Source organism: Myotis nattereri, assembly GCF_964212035.1.
Source record: "Myotis nattereri genome assembly, chromosome: 5".
NCBI classification, from domain to species: Eukaryota; Metazoa; Chordata; class Mammalia; order Chiroptera; family Vespertilionidae; genus Myotis; species Myotis nattereri.
This window is the reverse complement of record NC_138080.1, coordinates 105901418-105921820: the sequence shown is the minus strand read 5'-3', so window position 1 is coordinate 105921820 and position 20403 is coordinate 105901418. Positions and strand designations below refer to the sequence as shown.

At 56.3% G+C, this 20403-nt stretch overlaps 1 long non-coding RNA gene across 1 annotated transcript in view; it reads right to left on the bottom strand.

Moving 5' to 3' along the window:
* The window catches only part of LOC308520413, a 274969-nt gene that overhangs the window by 123850 nt on the left and 130716 nt on the right, over positions 1-20403 (bottom strand). The gene's annotated exons all lie outside the window — the stretch shown is intronic.

Below are 20403 nucleotides of genomic sequence, written 5' to 3'. Positions count from 1 at the left end.
CCACCGAAACTGTGTGTCTCCTCCACCTCGCCCGCCTGAGCGGCTGCAGGCTCCTGTCTCCTTAAAACCCCCTCCCTCATCCCACAGACATTTGTGCAAAAGCTCTGTTAAGATGTCACTTACAGCGAAGGAACACCTCCTGGGCACCCCTCGTGCAGGCACAGCTCAAGCACAGCGGCCCCAGGAGAGATTACGACATGTTCCTTGCCCTCCGGCAGCTGAGAGTCCGGGGACGGAGGTCCTGTCTCATAGATACACCTGCGTGTTCTTCCGCGCTCGCCTGGCAGTGACTTGTGCGATGTTTAAGTGCAGAGTGGCTGCTACACTGATACCAGGAGGCTTACGGACCAACACAAGCTGACTCCTGTGAGCCCAGAGGTCAGCGGAGGGAGCGGCAGGTGCAGCATGCTAGGGAAAGCGTGGGGGCGCACCGTGGCTGCCCGCCGGCACGGGGACAAACCACGGATGCCCAACAGCCAGGGGGCCCACCGTGGACACCCCACAGCGTATCTGCGCTGGGAATGCTGAGCCCGTGAGTCCAGCAATTCTCTGTAACACCAGCTGGTAAGAGAGTTCTACCCTGTTGTTAAATAAGAAAAGCAACCACAGAGAGATCTATACGGTGTGACCCAATTTTAGACAAACAAACATGTTAGAACATATTAGCCTGAGCGAGGAGGAAGGGCTGGGCGGGTGCCCGGGGCAGGGCCTGTCCCCGCGGAGGGACAGTTGTGTGGAAGTTACTCCTGGCTCCGCAGCCTCCAAGCCGGGTCTCTGGCCTCCCAAAGACCCTGGAGAGGACCCAACAAGCAACTTGAAATGCTTTTCGGGTTCCACGGGCCAGGCCTGGCCCCAGTCTGAGCGAGGGCAGGAGGCTGCAGAAGCCGAGAGCTTCCCGGGAGCTCACCCCTGGCCCCCGACTGCGGCCTGACCCCCGGGGACTCATGAAGACTCGAATTTCTTGCTAGATTCCAAGGGAGGAAGGGAGGGGCCGGGAGAGGGACGCAGGATTGGGCAGCAAGGGCTTCTGTGTGCGAGAGGGGACAAGGGCCGATGCTGCGCCCGGGCTGGGAAAAGGGGTGCCCACTCCCCCCCACGGCTTCACTGAACACACACACCTTCAGAGGTGGTACTCGGGCACTCGCGGGCATCGAAGGGGGAGTGGGAGAAGGAGGTGAACGTCTGCAACAATGGAGCCCCGGCCCTAAGGAGAAGGTGACCAATTTTGCTCACCTGCTCCCCCACTGGTTCTGGGGCTGAGCGAACTGGGCCTACGGGCTCACGGGACAGCACAGGCCCTTCCTGAAGGGGAGAGCAGAGTGGTCCTGGGGTCCAAAGAGCCCGGGTTCCCCTGACTGCAGCCCCGTCTGTGCCAGCACGTGGCACAAAGCACGGCTTCCGGAACCCCAGGCTTGGAAACCGGGCCGGGCACTCCAGACACTGTGAGCCGCCGCGGGGATGCGTCCCGCATTCCGGCCGGGAAAGGCCGCGCGGGCTCTCAGGGAATTCGAGTTATTTGTCCGTAGGTTGTGTTGAGGTTTTCAGTGGAGAATCGGGTCTTCATTCAGAGAAGCCAGGCGTGTGCACTTAAAATGCCAACAAGCAAAAGCTCGCGATTGATGTGTCCAGAGAAAGGCGGAACCCCGCAGCCCTGGGTTTACAGCTCGGCCAGCTGAGCCCACTCCTGACCGCCAAGCCCTCCCACGCGGCCAAGGCCGGGGGCCTCGGCTGGAGGAATTTCTGTTGTTTGTGGAGGGGGGGGGGGTGACTCAAATGTTCTAAAACCCATTGTTCTGATGTTTGCACAACTCTGTTAAAAAATTAAAAGATCGTTAATATGTGCACTGTAAAAGGGTAGATTGTATGGAAAGTAAATTATACCTCCGTGAAGCCATCTCCACATTTTATCAAAGGGGCGTGAAGAGGGCAGACTGGGTTCGAATCTCAGCCCTACTGTGCGCACAGACTGTGGGAGAATCTCAGCCCTACTGTGCACACTGACTGTGGGAGAATCTCAGCCCTGCTGTGCGCACTGACTGTGGGAGAATCTCAGCCCTGCTGTGCGCACTGGCTGTGGGAGAATCTCAGCCCTACTGTGCACACAGACTGTGGGAGAATCTCAGCCCTGCTGTGCGCACTGACTGTGGGAGAATCTCAACCCTGCTGTGCGCACTGGCTGTGGGAGAATCTCAGCCCTACTTTGCACACTGGCTATGGGAGAATATCAGCCCTACTGTGCGCATGGTTGTGGGAGAATCTCAGCCCTACCTTGCGCATGGCTGTGGGACTTGAAGCAGTCGCCTGGCCTGGCTGCGCTTGGCTCCTCGATCCCTAATGTGATCCAATGAGATGGAGTCCCACTTATATCAGGGAGTCCATGTAGCGGGGATATGCGCGGCCGCCTGCGACATTACCTGCCTCATCAAGTCCCCGTTGTGCACCAGACACTGGGGACAGAGACAAATGGACTTTGCTCCTGCCTTCCAGGAGGAAGCAGTGAGGGTGAGAAGGGGCTGTGACATGATAATGTCATCAGTGCTGCGATTCAGGGACCAGACAGTGCCGGCGAGGGCGGCCAGAGGGCTCAGGGGACACACGTCACTCCTCACACGCAGCTTCCCTCCCCCCTCCGTGGCTGCTTCCTTCAAGCCCGCGTCGCTCCCTGAGATGCAGCGCCCTGAGAACAGGCCCCGTCGTGGCCCCCAGGGGCCAGCACAGTGTCCTGTACCGAGCGGACACTGAGAAGCATTTCCTGAAGGAAAGAAAGCATGGGGACGAGGCTGGGCAGACAAGGAGGAAGCAGCCAAGTGAAGAAGCCAGCACTGCGCTGCGTAAGGAGAGGGGACGGGAGGAGAAGGGGCAGGAGAGGAAGGTGGGGAATGGGTGGGGCAGCCCCCCACCCCATAAGCCGTGGCCCTCACTGGAGGGAGCGGGGTTCTGCCCACGACCTCTCTCTGCTGGCTCTAATCTATGAAAACCACAACAGATCCTGGTAGGCATGCAGAGCTGCGTTACTATAGTAACCATCACCATGGCATCAGAGGCCTGAATCCAACTTCTGGCTTTGCTGAGGCCCTGAGCCCCTGTCCGCCTCCCCCAGCACCCTTCAGCCCACAACACAGAGAGGGGACGTGGCTGGACATCTGCACCGGGGACCCCGAGGAGGGCTGTGGCCAGGTGCAGGGCACAGGACATGGGTGAAACCAGATCTGCCGCAGCAGTGCACCTGCCGGCGGATGCAAAGTGAACACGCACTAGCAATTCCATTTGCATCGCTTTGCTTAGAGAGGGGCGGGGGCTGGGTTTGAACACGCAGCAAGCACTGAAGCAGGGCGGCGCAGGGCGGGGCCTGGAGCTCAGGTCAGGGGCCTGGGGAAACCCTGGTTCCTGAGCCTCCCAGACCTGTGGCCTCGCTCTTCCACCCTGTAAAATGGACAGGATAAACAATGACGATCAGCCCACTTCAGATACCAGAGAAACGAGCACAGTGCCTTGGACCTGGCAGGTAGTGGATAAATATTTAACAAATTGAAAATGAATGCCATTTCTCAGTCAGCAAAGCTCCGAGGCCCAAGCTCCTTCTCTCCTCACTCTCTTCCCTGCTCCCTCTTCTGTCCATGAGCTTCAATCCCTCTCCTCTTCTCGGCCCTGCCCGGCCGCTCCCCTTGGAGGAGTCACCACAGGGTCCTGAGTCACAGACCAAGTTCTAATCCTGATGACTTGCTAGCCTTGTGACCCCGGGCAGCGTGAGTCACTTCTCAACTGTCTGCTGACATAAGATCCTCGAAGTTGTGAGGCCCGACCGGCTGGCTTACTCCCAAAGGAGGGGTGAGGTCAGGGCTCCAGGCTTAGCAAGTAAAAATTCAAGATGTAAATTTGAATTTCAGATGAATAACAATTAATTATTTAGTACTAGAATTCATGCACCAGTGGGGTCTGGTTGGCCTGCCCCGATGTGGGGGGCCGACTGGGGGCAGGGCCGGCTAGGGGGAGGGGTCATGGGTGGTTGGCCGGCCTGCCCTACCCCCTGGTGAACTCCCGGTCGAACTCCCAGTTGAGGGAACAATTTGCATATTAGCCTTTTATTATATACTAGAGGCCCGGTGAACGAATTTGTGCACAGGTCAGGTCCGGCCGGCACACCCCAATTGGGGCCAATTGAGGTGGGGCCAGCCAGGGGGAGGGGCTGCAGGAGGTTGGCCGGCCGGCCCCGCCCCTGATCGGACCGGTTGGCCGGCCACAGTGTGTGTCATAGCAACCAGTCCTTCCAGTCATTCTGGTCACTTGGCTTTTATATAATAGAGGACAGGTATGTTGTGAATATTGCATGAGTCATACTTATCCTAAAAATACTCATTGTTTACCGAATGTTCAAGTTTAACTGGCCGATCTGTATGGTATCTGGCATCCCCAGATGAGGTGGATACTCAGTAACTCAGAGAACAGTCTGGACCCAGGAGTTCAGTCCCACCCCAAGGATTCTCTCCTCCCACCCCCATCCCTGCACGTTGGCACCCGCAGCCGCAGGGGGCTCCCTCCACAGCAGTCGGCCACAGCGTCCACCTCTGGCTGTTGCCCTGGGTCGAGGCACACACTTACTGCCTGGCCATGGCTCAGGGAGGTGTGGGCTCAGAGTGGACATTTATTGAGCACCTACTGCATTCTCTGTGCTGGCCCAGGCACCCATGACTGGGATTTGGTGTGCACCCCTCTAACAGAACAGAAAAGCCTTCCGGCCCCAAAGGACTATGGGAACAGGGCAAGGCGCGAGGTGACTGTCCCCTGGGGAGGGCCGGGGAAGACCGTGAAGGAGCTGGCCCTGGAGCGAGGAGGAGAAAGGCGTGTTAATCAGAGCCACGCAGAGACGGGAAGTGGGGGCCTTCCCTGTGGCTGACCATGTGGCGGGGGGCTTCCTCCCACTTCCTGTCCGCTCCCTCCACCAGCGCTCCCCAGATGACTCGCTCCTAAGCACTACCGTTTGCTGAACCCACCGAGAGCCAGCGCTCGTCCTTATTCCACGTGTCTCTCTAAGTCAACTCACTCGTTTTCATTTCATACGATTCCTGTGAAGCATCTTTCTCTCACGAGGGTAACTGGAAAGTAGATTTTTCTCGCTGTAAACAGACGGCTGCCAGGAAAATAAGAACACTGGAAGCAAATAATGCTGCTCATACCTGCCAGGCCGCTGCGGGGGCACTGAGCGGCAGCCACTCTTTTCTGTTAGAAAATGGGGAGGCCGCAGGGACACCCGAACACCAGCCGAGACTCTCCCCTTGATGTCTGGTTGACCCTTGAACGACACAGGTTTAAAGTAGAAAAAACCCACGTGTACGTGGACTTTCGCACGTGCACACGGTGTTGCTCCAGGGGCGGCAGCATTTTGGATCTGAGGTTGGGGACCCGCGGAGGCAGACGGCCGACTGCAGCTACACACGGATTTCAAGGGCGCGGGGTCCGCGGCCCTAAGCTCTGAGCTGTTCAGGGTCCACTGGACTCGGGATTGAGAGCGGCCCGGGATGAGAGATGCTTTCTTTCACGCACGACCTGTGTCCCCACGAAGAAAATCGTAGGGACTGCTGTGTCCCACGCCCTTTGGGAAACCGTCCCAGTCAAAACCTGGCCCTAAGCCCAGCCCCATGCTAACCCTCCTCCCCAGGGCAATTCCATGCTTCCGCAGATTGAATTCCATACACAGTCTGACTTATTTACTCATCCTTTCACCCAAACGCATCCAGCAGCGAGGCACTGAGTGTGTTTCCCTTGATTTCCTTTGAAACAACCCTCACTGCGTTCCCAGCTCCCCCCAGGCTTCGACTCACCTGCCTCCACCCGCCCAGGGGCACCAGGCCCCCGCCCTCCGCCCGCTGCCTCTAGGAGTGTTGGCTGCTGGTGGCGCTCACTAAGTCCTTCTCCGGGAATGACAGTACACTGAGAAGAACTGTATGGCCCTGGCTGGTTTAGCTCAGAGGTTAGAGCATCAGCCTGAGTGACTGAAGGGTCTCGGGTTCGATTCCCAGTCAAGGGCACATACCTCAGTTGCAGGTTCGATCCCCAGCCTCAGTGGGAGTGCCTGCGGGAGGCAACCAATTCATGTGTCTCTCTCCCATCAATGTTTCTCTCTCCCCCTCCTATCCCCTCCCCTCCACTCTCTCTAGAAATCAATATTCTCCCCGAGGCACTGATGGCCTTAGTTCTGTGCCCCCCCTTGGCCCCCTGGAGGCAGCAGACAAGCAGGGACTGGCCGCTGTGCAGGAGCAACACTGAGACCCCGCACCTCCTGCAGGACAGCTCTGCGGGGGCCGAGCTCTGAGCGCGCAGGGAGCCTGGCCAAGGCCTGTGGCAGCTGCCCACAGCCCAGCGTCTCCTGCTGGTCCTGGCCCGTGGACCCTCACAGGTGTGGCGCTGGCCCACTCCCCAGGGCCCCATCTGCCTCGGGGCCTGCTGCCTGGGCCCTCCAGCTGGGACCTGCCGTGTCCCCTGAGGCCTCTTCCCACGGAGACCCCAGCGAAGGCAGCCCAGGTGTGGGCCCCTCACAGAGTCTGCGTGGCCCCAGGTCACCGCAACCTCACCAGCCAGCGGCCCTGAGCTGCCGGGTTGCTGTGCTCTGAGTGCTAATTAGCTCTGTTCCTGGCCCATTCCTGGCTCACGTGTACCGTGGCCGCGGCTCTGATGACAGACGGGCACACAGGCCGCCGGGAGATGCGCTCTGCAGACCGAGGGAGGAGAGAGGAAGGACGGGGAGACTGCGTTACGGGGTCAGGGAAGGTCACCGCGCCCCCACTTCTATCTGCCTCTGAGCACAGACAGCGGCCAGCTCTGCGGCTTCCGGATCCGTCACTGTTGCTGCCTAAGGGATCCTTCCGAGCCAGGCGGAGGCCCAGGGTGAGTGGTCCGCCTTTGCTCTACGCAGAAATGGCTCCTTTGCTCTACCCAGAAATGGCCCCTTTGCTCTACGCAGAAATGGCCCCTTTGCTCTACGCAGAAATGGCCCCTTTGCTCTACGCAGAAATGGCCCGTCTTTATAAAAAGCCGAGATCAGCCCAGGCTGGGCCTCTGACATTCCTTAGATTTAATTGCAAATCACTGTCTCAGCAACTCACGGGCTTCCCATCCTACGGAGACCCAGCGGTAAAGGCAGGAAGCGATGGGACGAGAACCTGCAGCGTGCAGAGGCGATTCGACTTGGGATGTGGGTGCGAGGGCTCACGGGAGGGAGGGCCTACTTAGCATAAACCAGGCGGCAGGGCTCGCCCTCAAGGAGCTCCAAGGTCACCGGTCCAGCCCCTGCTCAGAGTCATCAGAGGGAGGGCCAGGCAGACCCAGCACTGCCCTTCAAAGAACAGAGAAACAGGGTGACGTCGGGGCCAGGCAGCCTGGCCTGGCCTCACCCCCGAAGGCCTGGACACCACACCTATTTAATGAGCACCTACTATGGGCCAGGCCATGAGCCAGCAGCTCTCACAATCTTTGCTCTTCAGACAACTTGACACACTTAAAAGTTATTGAGGGCCCCAGAGCATATAAGAAACTCTCTATCATGTAAGAAACTAAACCTGAAGAATTATATAAATATTCATTCACTTAAGAACAATAACAAACCCATGACTTGTTAACATGTAACATATTTTATAAAGATAAGCTCTATTGCCCGGCTGGCATGGTTTGGGGGTTGAGTGTCGACCTATGAACCAGGGGGCCATGGTTCAATTCCCGGTCAGGGTACATGTCTGGGTTGTGGACTTGATCCCTGGTATGGGGCGTGCAGAAGGCAGCCCATCAGTGATTCTCTCTCATCACTGATGTGTCTATCACTCTCCCTCTCCTTTCCTCTCTCTCTGAGATCAATAAAAACATATTAAAAGTAAATAAATAGACTGTTTGCGGAATGAAGGCATTTCCCGGAAGAGCAACATGGCTCGTCCGTTGTTCTTTCATGTAAGAGCAGGTTGCCGTGACCAGGAAGAGAGCAATGACGCTCCAGCTTACAAGCCCCACCATCGCCTGGGCTCTCCTCGGCCCGACAGTGCTCCCAGCGCTGTGCTTTGGGTGCCACAGAACTGCTCATGTGTACTCCCCCCACACACACACAGATTATAAAGACAGGTTACTCAAGGGCGGAGAACTGATGAAGTGAATCACTTCACTGCTTCCTTAAGGATGCTCCTGAGTGAACCTGGCCTGTGTTAATGCAGGTGTGTGATGGTGAAGGACACAGTGGGTCCTCGCACACTCCGGGGCCACTTCTGTGACCTGCGAAAGATGCCAGCAGCTTCCCACCACCAGTGCAGGTGTCAACAGGAGGGAAAATGCCAATAATGTCCTAGCCTTATCATGTAAATATTTCTTTACCTTGAGGAGTTTCTGGAAGAATCTGGGAGAGCCCTGCCCCCTCCCCCCGCCCCGGGGTGCAGACCACACTAGGAGCCCCGCTGAGCAAGGGGAGAAACGCCCAACCTGGCTGAGAAGATCGACCATGAACAGACACAACCAGCCTAGGACGTGAGGAGGGCAGGGTGCAGGCGTGGCAGAGAGCGGCCTGCTCTGCACTGTGGGAAATGTCAACGGTTTCACGGTGTGGGAAACTTCTGAAATGGGTCTTGAGGGTTGAGTAGGAGTTCATCCAGAAAGATAAGGTGGCTCTTTATGTTCCCTGTGTCAGAGGGTAGGTCCTAGGAGGGCAAGACTTTAGAAACAGGCACACACACACAAGTAAACAAACCAGAGAGTTCGTATGACTGTTCGTACATGAAAACACTGGCCACCATCATGGAGCACCTGCTGTATACCTCACCCTTGACACCTATGATCATATTTCATTCTCTCCAAAAAAAACTATGACATGCATGGAAGTATTCTTTTGGGTTCAGAGCGGTCGGGTAACTTCCTCAAGGTCACGCAGCAGATTCACAGAGGAAATCAAGATTCAACCGGAGGTCCTGCCTCCAAAGGCTACGTGTGCTTCCTACTTCCTCCCCGGAGCCCAGAGGAAGAGCAGTGGCCTGGGCCACCACTGCCCCGAGTTTCCGTTCTTCCCTTCCATCAACCACAAAAGGCCCAGCCCCTCACACTGGGCACCCCAGGCTTCCCAGCCAGCTCCACCTGCCTTTCTAGCCGCACTGGGCCCCTCCCTTCTATCCAGACTCGGTTACGGCCTTTGCCTGAGGCGTGACCTCCAACGGGAGTCCCTTCCCCCTTCGTCCTTCCATCTTGCTCTACAGTTGGGATCCACCAATCTTTCCAGGCCCAGACACCCTCCTCCCTAACCCGCTGCGTTCCCTGGCTGTGTTGATGTCATGTATCGCGGCCTGCCTACAGCCAGCGGCCAGTGTCTGTATCCCAAAACCCACTGGCCCCGTCACTAGGCGGTAGGTTCTCTGGTGGCTGGGGGCACATCGATCTGAGGATATATTGCCTCTTGGTTCTTGCCTTTGCCCTTTGAGCATCAGTTTTTCCCTCTGTAAAATGGGGAGAGGAGCCCCCGAGCTCACGGGGTTGCGTGAGGATGAAATGCATTAGCACACATCGGGTAACCAGAAGGCTGCCTGACCCACATAAGCGCTCAGTCCGTGCGAGCTGCTTCCATTACTATTATCACCACAATAATTACTGTTGTTAGACGTCATTAAGGGGCAGGGGTGAGCGCATCCCTGCCCCCGTCGGTTTCCTGGCCCGCTTTCTCAGAATCAGGGCAGGCTGGTAGCGCCGTGCATTCTAAGCTGATCTCGAAGCGTGACAGTATGTTCAGATATTTATGACTTGGGCTTTCCTGCAGGGAGTTCTATTCCTGGGGGCTTATTCCTGCCGGGCGTCTGTTCTGTCCCTCGGCCTGCCCAGCCTCCGCGGGCCTGACAAGGCGGAAAATAACGGAGCCGGCGCAGCCGCCGTGGGGAAGGCCCGGGGCGCTCGGAGCCCTGATTAAAACTGCAGTGGGCTTGGCTGGTGTCAGCGGGGCCTCCTTCCATTCGCAATTCCACGCACCACCCTCGCGGGCTCCTCTGATGAGGCAGCCCATTCAAGCCCGCTGGGCGCCTGCAAACAGACAAGGGATCGGGGCATCACACTTTGATCCCCGCAGCTGTCACTGCGGTGGAGGCGCACAAGCTCTCCTGTGCCCGCGGGCGCCTGGGGCGGGCTGGCGGCTGTCAGCGCCCCAACGGCTGTGGAGGTGAGTGAACAAAGCGCCTCGCGGGAAGCTGTGTCTGGTTCCTCCGCGCTGGGTGCGCCCAGCTCCCGGCACTGTGGGCACCTCCAGGCCATCGGTCCCCTTGGCGCTCCGGGCCCGTTTAACACGCTTCCGGCCCGCAGGTAACCCCACTGGAGACGTGAGCAACTCCGTGGAAAGGGGGCATCACTCCCAACCTGTTTCATCATCTTTCTTTTCCTTTGTTTTCTCTTTTAAATATGTTTTTATTGATTTCAGAGAGGAAGGGAGAGGGGGAGAGGTAGAAACATCAATGATGAGAATCATGGATCAGTTGCCTCCTGCACGCCCCCCACACTGGGGATGGAGCCCGCAATCCAGGCATGTGCCCTGACCAGGAATCGAACCGTGACCTCCTGGTTCATAGGTCAGTGCTAAACCACTGAGCCACACCGGCCAGGCTTGTTTCATCATCTTTCTAAGGTTGGTACAGAGGTTCTGCCCGATGCCACGGAAGGGAACAATGTCGGTGGTCCGTCCGGGCTCAGCCGATTCCAGATCATCCCAAACGTCGGGGCGTGGTTCAGTCACACCATCCACAGCCGGCCTTCAGGGCCCGCTAGCACCTTGGGCCGATGCCTCTCCCTCCGGCTCCCGCGTGGACCGTCAGCTGCGGTCGTCTCAAGTGTCCTCAGAGAGAGACCCCCAGCAGAGAGGGGGCTCCATCAGACAGGAGCCGCTAAGAGGGAGGCCACTGTCCCCTCATTCCTGTTCCCCCTCCCAGAACCCGGAAGACGGGCAAAAACAAACACGTGCTCAGGTGGTACGGAACCGCGCCCGGCTTACAGAGAAACGGAGGCGCTCCTGTAAATTAGGTCCATGGATCCGGGGTCATCTGCACCTCCAGATCACTACCACACCCCAAATCGAAGGCAAATAAATGGGGATTGATTTAAGCAGGGGAGGGAGGGAAGAGAGGGGAGTGGGGGGGAGGGGAGGGGAGGATGATGAGGGGGAGGAGGGAAGAGGAGATGAGAAAAGGGAAGAGGAGGAGAAGGGAGGAGGAGGAAGAAGATGGGGGGGGGGAGATTTTGCTCTGGAATGGGACACAGTGCTTAGAATTGAAATGGGTACAAAATCAGATTGGAGGCAGAAATAGCATCTTTTCTCAAGCGTGAATTCTCTTTCGCTAACCTAGAAAGAGACTTTCCTGGCATGCGAAGCTCCCCCTCTGTGCCTGCCGCACGAAGATGTAGGTATAATTGACCCCATCGGGCGTGAAAACCTAACCAGCTGTAGCATGAACCACATTCAAGGGCCTCCAAGCGAACAGCTCACATCCCGGGGGCCTGGCGCCCACCAGTCAACGATCATCGATCATCAAATGTAACCGCCCCCATGAACGTGGGATCTGTCAACACCGGCAGGTGTCAGACCTTCCCTCACCACGGTGCTCGTATTCGGTTACTTTGGCCTGCGTTCTGGATAATGAGCCGCCTGGGTGGCCCGGCACCCCTGCTGTTTGTCCCTGACTAGGCCCTCCCCTGAGCGTTCATACCTGCACCATGGATCAGGTTCAACCAGACGCGGATCTGCAGCATAGGTGGCATGTCTTGTCCTTGTCTTTCTCTGTCACTTATTGTGGTTCTGAATGATGTGTTTTTGGGTTTGCCTATTTTGTGTTTGTTCAATTAAAATTACTATTGTCTTTGCGGACCATAATCACTTCGACTTTGTTCACCAGAGTTCTCTATCCTATATAATAAAAGGGTAATATGCAAATCGACCAAATGGCAGAATGACCAGTCGCTATGATGCACACTGACCACCAGGGGGCAGATGCTCAAGGCAGGAGCTGCCCCCTGGTGGTCAGTGCACTCCCAGAGGGGGAGCATCGCTCAGCCAAAAACTGGGCTCACAGCTGGTGAGCGCAGCAGCAGTCCACGGCAGTGCTAAGGATGTCTGACTGCAGCTTAGGCCCACTCCCCGCGGTGAGTGGGCCTAAGCCGTCAGTTGGACATCCCCCAAGGACTCCTGAACTGCAATGGGCACAGGCTGGGCTGAGGGACCCCACCCCCACCCCCCGAGTGCATGAATGTCGTGCACCAGGCCTCTAGTGTGCATATAATATGTAACCTGACGCTACTATAATGCATGGTGCATGGTAGGTGCTTGTCAAACATTTATTGAATGGCTATATGGATGAATGAATGAATGAGTAAATGAATGGATGAATGGATGAATGAATGAATGGATGTATGTATGAATGGATGGATGAATGAATGAATGAATGAATGAATGAGGCTGGATTAAATGCCTCTTAGCTCCTTAGCTCCTTTGGCCAGGAGGAGTCTCAGGCTCCCTATGAGCAGAGGGCCTTGGGTGCCTGCCCCCAAGGAGTCAGCACTGTATGAACTGCTGGTCGTGCCTACATGGTGTTGAGAACCCAGATCTGACCTCCAAGTGTGGCTGCAGGTCCTCCGCTGGGTGCAGCGAGGATCAGGGGTGCCTGGTCATGGGGGTGCCCAGACTGGGCCTGGAGGACAGCCCATCATGGGGCCCAGCTCGGGAAGGGCGTCCTGGCTCCAGCAGGGCAGCCTGCACTCCACGCACGGAGGTCAGCAGGAGAGCCTGGCGGCAGCAGGGAAGTACCTCCCCCCGGTGGGACCCCGAGGTCAGGGACGCACTTGGGCGGCGGGCCACACATACGTGCCGAGTCCGGGCGCTCGGCTCTATCCTGAAAGGCCCGTCCTTCAACACAGGCGCAGCCGGTACCGGGCAAAGGGCGGCTGGAGGGACCCTGGGGGGCGCCGGTGGGAGCACAGCCCATCCTCTGGGCCCACTTCTGCAATGGCTTCCCAGCGGCTCCCCGAGCACCCCCCGCCCCGCCCCCTACCCCTCTGCTCAGTCCACGGAGGCCACACCTCTGAGCATCTCCACCGAGCGCCTCCCTGGCGTGGCGGCCCCTTGTTACTTAGCTCTTGACTCAAACGCCGCCTCCCATCAGAGGCCTTCCCTGGCCCCCTGGACCCCAGTGATTCTGATCTTGATTTTGCTTGTTGGCAGCTTGCTGGCTTGTGAGTTGCACAAACTGAGACTGTGGCGCCTTTGACCGAGCCTCTCGGCCCAGGCGACGTAGGGCGGCGACACAGGAAGGCCCTGGGCAGACGTCTGTGAGTGATCACCTGAGGGGTGATGCGTGCACGTGCTCAGAGAAGCAGCCAGGACCGGCTCGGCTGCCTAGGCCAGGCCTGCGGGTCTGAGACCAGCCCCAGCCCCTCTGAGAGTCTCCGTGTGGGAGGGGGTGCTGGGTCCGGGGGAGGACGGCACTGCTGGTTTGTATTTTTATTGAGCACAGACTCTCTGGCAGCCTTTGTTCGCTCTGCAGCCTCCCCGAGTGGTTGCCATGGTGATGCCCATTTCACAGATAAGGAGACAGACTTGTGGGGGGGGGCGGGTGGCGCGGGTAAAGCAACTTGTTCAAGGTCCCTGGGCTCTGAAGTCACAGACCACATCCCATGGCCCTGGAGACACAGCGCTGAGGCCTCTGCCCCTGGTGCCCGCACCTGCCCAGGTCGGGTGCAAGGCCGAGCCCAGCGGCGACAACGCAGACCACAGCGCCCCCTGGATGCAGCTGCTCCTGCCTGCCCCCCCCCCCCCAGTGTCTCCACGTGGCTCCCACGGGTGCCAGGCTGAGCCCACCCTCCTGCACTCAGGGACACCCTGGTGGTGAGCCTGCCATACGGTATTAAAATAAAAATTCCTGAATTAAGGGTAATTAAAATTCCTCAGGTTTTGAGGATTTCTTAAAATTCCTTTGGCGGCGGGGGTGGGGGGGTGATGGTATGTGGGGTTACTGGTGGTGTCTGAGCTCAGGGGGGACGCTGGGTTGGGGTGGTTCGGGCAGATGAACGCTGGCTAGGTGGGCTGGCCTCCCAGGGCTGCTCCAGTTTGGAGTCATTTCCCTTCCAAATTGTGACTCCCCGGCCCGCCAGCCTGGAGCCCCGGATCCAGCCGGGCCCAGAGGGCACTGGGGCAGGCAGGTGCCAGCTCAGCACTCTGGGATTTTCCCATTTAAAGCCCAAAGTTCATGCCCTTTCTCTCATCCATCCGTTCCTGGCAACTGCACATTCCCCGCCTCCCACCCAGCCCACGCCATTCCCGTGGCGTCCCAGCCGCCCCAGGCCTCGCCGGCTCCTCATCCAGGTCTCCCTGTGGGGTCGCTGGCAAGGACAACGCCAGAGGAGCAGGATTCGGCGACCCGCTCTTTAATTTCACGGCCGGGGGTTGTCAGGACAGGGCAGAGGGAACTGCCAAGGATTCGGAGAGCGGCCGTGAATCTGGGGCAGAGCCGCGAGAACAAGGGCGCGCTTCAGGCTTCAGCCGAGCGGGAGGCGGCGCGGGGTGTGGGCAGCCGCTTGGATGAGAAAGTTCTCTTCTCCCGAAAGCCTTTGACTCGGATCCTGTGCTCATTTTAAAAGATCGATTCAGCAATTCCCCACCCTCCCCAATAAAGCACTTCCGATGGCGGGAAGGAGGAGACGGGGTCCCCCGGGCGGGACAAGGATCGGATCGGCGGGTCACAGGCTGCTGTGACACTGGGTCATAAATCTGAGGGAGAGTCGTCGTATTTCCGAATCGTCTTTGCAAACTCGGATCACAGCACGGGCTGAGGCTCGCTGTCAGCGTGAAAAGACCTGAAGGCGACCCCAAATGTGGCTGTGGGTGACGGTCTCTCCCTCTCTGAACTCCGCAAAAATCATCCCGAATACCCTTCCCCGCCTTTATGCTCCTTGGCTTTTGCCAAGCCCCTCGAGAATCTTTGCGTTACTGGGGTCTCTGGTCTCTTGGGCGGAGCTCAGATGGGCCTGGTGAGAGGACTGGCCTGCGACCTCCCAGGGGCCGAGGGACAGAATGGAGTCAGACAGGGCAGCCTCCATTTCCCCGTCACCTCCACCAACGTTTCCCGGTCGGACATATTCAGGCCAGCTAACGCTTATAAGAATAACGGGGTAAACTTGCATTGGGGTCTTATGCTTTCTAGAACGTTCTCAAATAATCCTCTTTCAAATGCATTGCTCTCTACCACCCTTTAAAAGTGAGGTCCTACTATCTGCTCCATTTTACAGATAAGAAAAGTGAGTCTCGCATGCCCAAAGGCTGACCACATCTGAGCAGAACCTCCTGCCCCTTGGCCTGCTCCGGGCTTACGCAAGGGGTGCTCTCAGAGGAGAAGCTCATGATAGGGAAGAGAATCAGCCGCACCTCACCCCATCTTTCCCTCCTGCTTGCCTTGCAGCCTCGCGTTCCCACCCAACTGGCCGCGTCAGTCGCAGGCGCTCCGTCTCAAGCAGCAGAAAGCTCTGGGTGATTTAAGCGGAGAGGGAATGTATGGAGAGCAGACGGGGAGTTCACAGAGGAGACGGGAGGCTGGAGAACGGGCTTGGGAAGCTGGCCAGAGGAGAGAGAGGTTGCACAGCCGGAATCACAGTCTAAACTCTTGCTACAGAACCAGCCCAGCAGAGTCACATGAACCGCCCCGGGCCCCGCAGCTGTGGCCCTGCCTCCGCTGGCCTTGGCCGTGAGCCTGCACCATGGCCACGAGGGAAGCAGGAACAGTAGGGATCTGGCATTTTCGTGTAGGTCTCAGAAAGCGGAGAATACGCCCCAAAAAGGAAGGACATGGAGATGCCAGGCACCCAGATAGATGGTGAATGGGTACTACCAGCCGGGTTGGGCTAGGGAATGCTGCGGTAACAAAAACTCCTAAATCTGACTGGCTTAAACCCAGTGGAGACGTATGTCTTAGTCACTCTACGTGTCCATCAGGGTCGGCTAGGGGATCGGATCCCGGTCACCCTGAACCCGGACCTCAGGCGGATGGAGCAGCCACCATCTCAAATACTGCCCAACGTCACCACGGCAGAGGAGAGAGACCTGCGGCAGCAAATCCAGGCTGGAGTCCAGGAGTGACATGTCCGGGCTCAGAGGCTGCAACGAGTCACATGGCCCTGCCTCGTGCCCGGAGGCAGAGAGCTGGGAGAACCTGCCCACCAAAGGCCTCTGGGGACGGGTAGAAGCAGAAGGCACCAGCGTGGAGGCCGGAGACCTGAGTTCCCTCCCGTGGTTGAGCCGCGGGGACCTGTCCATTCCTCTAGCACCCCTAGGGGCTGGAGGAAACCCCACTTTGGGGTGTGGTCACAGCAGGCAGTTCGCTGCTCAAACTGCAGGTGGCAGCAGCCAGTGACCAGAAGGCAGCCCACCCACCGGGGAGGGGCCGGAGGGGCCAGGAGTGGTCAGAGCCAGGAGCTGAGCATCGCCTCCTGGAGCTCCAGAGCTGAAGGAGGGCCGACCGAAGCTGCCTACAGAGACACGCAGTGGCCTCGGTGGACTTGTAGTCATTCCAAGACATGATCCAAAGGGATAGGGCCTGGGAGAAGGAGACGGATTCATTCGTGCATCCAGCCAATCATTCATTCATTGGTTTTTACATTACAGAAGGTGTGGGTTTGCTGGTGGAAGGTGGTCTGGGCTATATCAGTCAGGATGGGCTGGGTTATGCTGCAGTAACAAACAGTTCCAAAATCTCAGTGGCTTAAAAGAGCCAAGGCTTACTTCTCTCTCTTGCTCCATGTCCATGCGGAGCCTGCTGGGGTCCCTGCTCTGTGTCTCCTAACTGCGGGTCCAGGAGGATAAATTAGCCACTTTCTTAAGCTGTGCCGGTTACCATGGCCGACGGAGAGTTCGTGAGGGGCGTCATGTGGATATTTAAATGGCTGAGTGTGACGACAAAGGTAAACGGTGGGCCCAGACCTCAGCAGCAATAACATGCAGGGTTTGACCATGAACTTGGCTTCACTAAGCCCATCAGTGGCTGAGTGGCTCTCTAGGTCAACACAAGGCGAAAACTAACAAAGTAATAAAAACAAAGTTATGTATATGGCTAAGTCTGGATGCTTATCAATCAAAATTTCTGCCCAATAACACACTACACCTGAATATATGAGGATCTTGTATCAAGACCATGTTATTAACTATTAGCCAGTGAGGGCCTACTGTGTACCAGGCTCTGGGTACATGATCTCTAATTTTTGTGACAACAGAAGGTGGGTGTTGGTCGCATCCCCATTTCACAGATGGGCAAACAGTGGCGCAGATCAGTTCCCGGGCTGCCCTAGGTCACACCGCCGATAAGCAACGGGGTTGGATGCAAACCCAACCCAGATTCTGAACATCTCTCCTTCCCCAATATTCCACCAGCTTGCCTCTCTCGCTAGACATCCTTTAGTAACAATAACCCGAAATGACAACGTGCTCAAAACACTGTGGCCCGAGATGTTATCTGAGATGCATCTTTTCGGGGGGTGGGGGGGAGGCGGCGACAGCATTGATGGGTGCTGAGGACTCCTGCTTCTCCAAGTCCTGCTTTCCTCTGTGTGTGTGGATCCGGCCGGTCCCTCGAGCGGCTGGGAAACATCAGGAAGGAACGAAAGGACGCGGCTGAGACCTCACGTGCAGACGTGGCCGAGGCAGCACGGACAACACAGGCCGCCCCGAGCAGCTCAGGCCCCTGTTCGCCAAGACGTGCCCGGGCCCTTGGGACGAACACATGGAAGCGAGAAGAAAAAGGGCCTCGCCGTGGCCATGACCAGGACCAACGCCCTGTCTTCCCCACGTGGGCGTGGTGTCTGAATGGGCCCTGTGCACCGTCTTCGGGCTCTGGAATGCCTTTGCTTAAGGACGGAGGCCTTGGAGTGGGAGGTTGGGAGGTTGCCTAGGCAACCCACAGACCGACTTCTCATCTCCGGCCCGCTCCCTGCCCCCGCCTCCTGGTCTGGTTTAGCCACACCTGATGGGCCGCTCACTAGATTTGACCTGACCCCTCTGAATATTGCCTATATTCTAACATTTGGTTGAGGGCAGTTTCAAATGTTTTAAAAGGCCTTATTCTCTACTTAGAAGGACAAATTTCCTATCCACTCCTTTCTTCCTTCTTCCTTCCTTCCTTTTTTTTTTTTTTTTTTTTATCTCTCTATCATACATTTACCGAGAGCCTAATGTACCAGGCACCGTTCTGGCCGCTGGGAATGATGATGAGGAACAAAAACCTACAATCTCTTCCCTCATAAATTTAAAAGTAAGTGGAGGGGTGAGGTGGGGGGGGGGGGGGAGGGGGAGACAGGTTAATCGAATAACCTCCCAAGCCAAATGTAAATTCGTGACCACCACATGTATTAAAGTTTGCTCAGGGCCAGGCATGACAAATGGATTGCCAAAATGGTGCTTACTCCTCCCCACCTTCCCGAGGAGCCCAAGCTCAGGTGATGCAACGTTCCCCAAGTCACCCTGCCCCAAGGCGACAGAGCTGGGATTCCAACCCAGCACCGCCCACGCGAAATTCCCACGGACCTTCTGCCGCTTCATGTCTCCCATGGCAACCACGGGCCTCATGTCTTCCCAGTTCCTGCCCTTTCTCCTCCCGATCGGGGTTTGGGCTGTGGTGGTTTCATCCCTTTACGTTCTCTTTGACATAAAATATTCCAGCACCTTAACATGTGCAGTTCCCTGGGATGAGGCAACTTGTCACAGATTTAATACTGACACCCAACGAAGATTTTTTTTTTCTTTCCCTGAAAATGAGATGACTACCCCTGGGCAAAAGTTAAAACAACATTCTGCATAGAAATTTCTAAAGTTCCTGAATTACTAATGCAGTAATGGCGCCGCCTGGTGATCATTACTGTGTATTACACAATGATGAAAGGGAGGCGTGCACGTGGGATGCAGTGGTGGTTTCCTATCCGAGTTGGGATGAATAATAACCCCGCCCCGCCCCCAGTCTTAATCACCTTTACGCCTCGTCTCCCACCCGACTTCTGTCAATTCCAGTGGGGAGGTCACAGGCCTAGGGTACAGCACCTTCCCTTAACTCAACTTCTCATAGCTCATTGTTCCAGCAACCAGGACACAAAGTCCCATGACCCGCAGGGAGATTGCCAAAGGGTGAACCATCTGCTGCCAATCTCCAGGATCACTAACCCATTAGGTCCTGGCACATTAACCCCCCATCTCCTTTTCTGAAGATTGTGGCTCTAAGTGACTCCCTCCCCCACCCCACCCCCACCCCCGTCCGCCCGACATGTTCCTGTTCTCTCTCTCTCTCTCTCTCTCTCTCTCTCTCTCTCACTCTCACTCTCTCTTTCCCCCTCCTTCCCTTCCCTTTCCTCTCTCTGATCCTGTCCCATGACTATAGGTAACAGACGGAAACTTACTCATTTTAATCTCTCTGTCATACATTTACCAAGAGCCTAATGTACCAGGCACCGTAACTGCTACAAGAATGAAGCTCTGCGTGTCTACATCAGTGAGACAAGACCAGATCAGGTCTGAGTCAGGAAAGCTCTCCCTAAGGAAACAGTAAGGTGTGATGTGCCAAGAACGGAGATGAGGCTGGCCAGGTGACCGGGCGCTTGGAGGAGAATGAGCATGGCTCTCGGGGGCTGCAGGTGAGGGGTCAGTAAGTAGGAATAGACATCAGGCAAGCTCAAGGATGGAGAAGACGGAGAGAGCTCTTGTCTTCACCTTAATCATGAGAAGCATTGAGCTGATGTTGAAGGATGAGTATAAACTCACCTGAACAGTTAGAGGGTTCATTTAAACGCTCTTGAATAGGAAATGCTGGAGGGGAGAGCATCCTGGATCCCTGCCTATTCTGCCTCTTCCCAGGAGCCAAAGACATTGCAGAATTTATCATTTACATCCCCTCCACTGCTTATTTAAGGTGAGGAATAACAACAGCAGACATAATTCCTGGTTTGCCCAGTTGAAGTAACAAGGGGCAAAAGTCTAAAAGGAAGAGAGGATAGTGGTGGCAGCCATTTTTTTGTATCAATTGTGGCTACAAAAAAAAAAAAAAAAAAAAAAATCAGGCCATAAAGCCTTATGTAGTGTATGATACCACCCAGCTCTCGGGATGTAGTATCAGTGAGGTTAAACATTGCAAGATTTGGATTCAGAAAACCTGTGTTCAAATCCTCCTTTCCTGCCTATGTGATCAGGGCAACAAACTCTGGGCCTCCATTTCTGCATTTGTAAAATAGCAATTATAATAGTATCTGCTTTTTAGATTGTTGTAGTGTGTGTAATTTTTAGCAGCATGCCTGGTATATTCCAATTCTCATTGCTAGTTATTATTGACAATATTGAGCACCTGGAAGGAAATCAGCATATGTAAAAAAGAATTTATTTAGGGAAACAATTCC